Here is a 3,211-nt window from a genome sequence, read left to right on the forward strand (position 1 = left end):
AGAAATCACGACGCAACTGGCGGCAATTGCTGCAACGACCATCGCTACACCGGGAGGAAACAATACACACAACCAGCGGACCGCTAATAACGGTACCTTCGCAAGCGAGGTTGAGGAGAACGACGACGACTACTCCGCGGATACGGAACACGACGGGGCCGTAAACCATCACAATGACCGTGATCATCGCCGAACTCGTTTCAACCGCCGAGGTATGGGACCGACACGACCTCACAGAGAGGAACATGACTCGCTGCATTCTATTAAACTTAAGGTTCCTCCTTTTGATGGAAAATATGACCCTGATGCTTACCTTACATGGGAATTAGAATTGAGTCAAAAATTTACTTGCCATGATTTTCCTGCTAATAAGAGGGTTAGGGCTGCTACTAGTGAGTTTACTGATTTTGCTTCTGTTTGGTGGCATGAGTATTGTATTGCACATCCTAACGCTATACCACCAACATGGGATGATTTGAAAAGAATTATGCGCGCTAGATATGTTCCTTCATACTATTCGCGTGACTTGTTAAAGAAACTACAACAATTAAGGCAAGGTAGTAATTCTGTCCAAGATTATTATCAAGAAATGCAAAAGAACATGTTACGTTGTGGTTTAGTTGAGAATGAGGAAGCTGCTATGGCTAGATTCTTTGGTGGTTTAAATCGTGAAATTGCTGACATTGTTGATTATAAGGAGTATAATTCTATCAATCGATTGTTTCACATTGCTTGCAAAGCTGAAAGGGAAGTGCAGGGACGACACGCGAACGTGCGGACTAACTTTTCTGCAGGTCGTACTTCCTCATGGGCAGCACGCAGCCCCGCTGCCCCTTCCACACGCCCAACTGCACCCCCTACACGTCCGGCTGTTCCGACTACTTCCACCAACACGCAAAGTACCTCTACACCTACATCCGCAAAGGTTGGACCAGCAGCAACAAGAAATACACCCGCTGCCTCTGCACAAAGTTCAGCAGCGTCCGTTGCTTCCACCGGACGGACCGGAGATAACCAATGTCGTAGGTGCAAAGGATACGGGCATTTTCAGCGGGACAGTCCAACCAAACGCGTTATGATCATACGTGAAGACGGAGTATATGATTCAGCCAGTGATTTTGACGAAGCTACCTATGCTCTCATTGCCGAGGAAGAGCAAGAAGACCCCGCTGCCCACCATGACGAGGAGTTAATGGGAGCTGAAGCCGCTGATCAGTACTTGAGTTTGATTGCACAACGCACCTTGAGCGTCCAAATGAGCCACGCCGAACAAAATCAGCGGCATAACTTGTTCCAAACAAAAGGGGTCATCAAGGAGCGCGCTGTTCGTATCATCATAGATGGGGGAAGTTGCAATAATTTGGCCAGCACGGAGATGGTGGAAAAACTTGTTCTTACCACCAGGCCGCACCCCCACCCTTACTACATTCAATGGTTTAACAATAGCGGTAAGCTCAAGGTAACTAGAACAGTCCGTGCACACTTTACTATTGGTACATATTCTGATTTTGTGGATTGTGATGTGGTACCTATGCAAGCATGTTCTATGTTACGCGGTCGTCCATGGCAATATGATACAGATTCTGTTCATCATGGTAGAACTAATCATTATTCTTTTATGCATGCTGGTAAGAAAATTGGTTTGAAACCTATGACTCCTGAACAAATTGTGAAAGATGATCTTGCTAGAGCTAGTAGAGCAAAGAGCAAAGAGAAGAATAAGAGTGAGAACCATAATGTCGCTAAAGAATTTAAGCACCAAGCGTCTACTAGCAAATCTGAACCGAAACATGTTAATGAAATTAAATTGAAAGGTGCATGCTTGCTTGCAAGTAAATCCGATATTTCTGAGTTAGATACGAATAATTCTGTTTGCTATGCATTCATTTGCAAAGAGGCTTTGTTTTCATTTGAGGATATGCCTCCCTCTTTGCCCCCTGCTGTTACTCACGTTTTGCGGGAGTATTCCGACATCTTTCCACAAGACGTACCACGAGGATTACCACCTATTCGAGGGATTGAACATCAAATTGATTTAATTCCTGGTGCTTCGCTGCCCAACCGTGCGCCCTACCGTACCAATCCAGAGGAGACGAAGGAGATTCAACGACAAGTTCAAGAATTGCTCGACAAAGGTTATATTCGTGAATCCCTTAGTCCTTGTGCTGTTCCTGTTATTTTGGTACCAAAGAAAGATGGTTCTTGGCGTATGTGTGTAGATTGTAGAGCTATTAATAACATTACTATTCGCTATCGTCACCCAATTCCTAGACTTGATGATATGTTAGATGAATTAAGTGGCTCTACCGTGTTCTCTAAAGTTGATTTACGTAGTGGTTACCACCAAATTCGAATGAAATTAGGCGATGAATGGAAAACAGCATTTAAAACTAAGTTTGGACTATATGAGTGGTTAGTCATGCCTTTCGGTCTTACTAACGCACCTAGCACTTTCATGCGGTTAATGAACGAAGTTTTACGTGCTTTCATAGGACGATTTGTGGTGGTTTATTTTGATGATATATTGATTTACAGCAGCTCTTTAGAAGACCACTTGAATCATTTACGTGCTGTTTTTGATACTCTGAGAGATGCACGTTTGTTTGGTAACCTTGAGAAGTGCACCTTTTGCACCGATCGAGTTTCGTTTCTTGGCTATGTTGTCACTCCACAGGGCATAGAAGTTGATAAGGCCAAGATCGACGCTATTCAAAGCTGGCCAACTCCAACAACGGTCACCCAAGTGAGGAGCTTTCTTGGACTCGCTGGGTTTTATCGCCGTTTTGTAAAGGATTTCAGCACCCCTGCTGCACCGCTTAATGAGCTCACAAAGAAGGACGTTCCATATGTATGGGGCGCTGCACAAGAAGAAGCTTTTCTCATATTGAAAGATAAGTTGACACATGCTCCTTTACTCCAACTTCCTGATTTTAATAAGACTTTTGAGTTGGAGTGTGATGCTAGTGGAATCGGTTTAGGAGGTGTGTTGTTACAAGACGGAAAACCTGTTGCATACTTTAGTGAAAAATTGAGTGGGCCTAGTCTGAATTATTCTACTTATGATAAGGAATTATATGCTCTCGTTCGGACTTTAGAAACATGGCAACATTATTTATGGCCCAAAGAATTTGTTATACATTCTGATCATGAATCTTTGAAGCATATTCGTAGTCAAGCAAAGCTGAACCGTCGTCATGCTAAATGGGTTGAA

Source organism: Brachypodium distachyon, chromosome 4 (genome assembly GCF_000005505.3).
Source record: "Brachypodium distachyon strain Bd21 chromosome 4, Brachypodium_distachyon_v3.0, whole genome shotgun sequence".
NCBI classification, from domain to species: Eukaryota; Viridiplantae; Streptophyta; class Magnoliopsida; order Poales; family Poaceae; genus Brachypodium; species Brachypodium distachyon.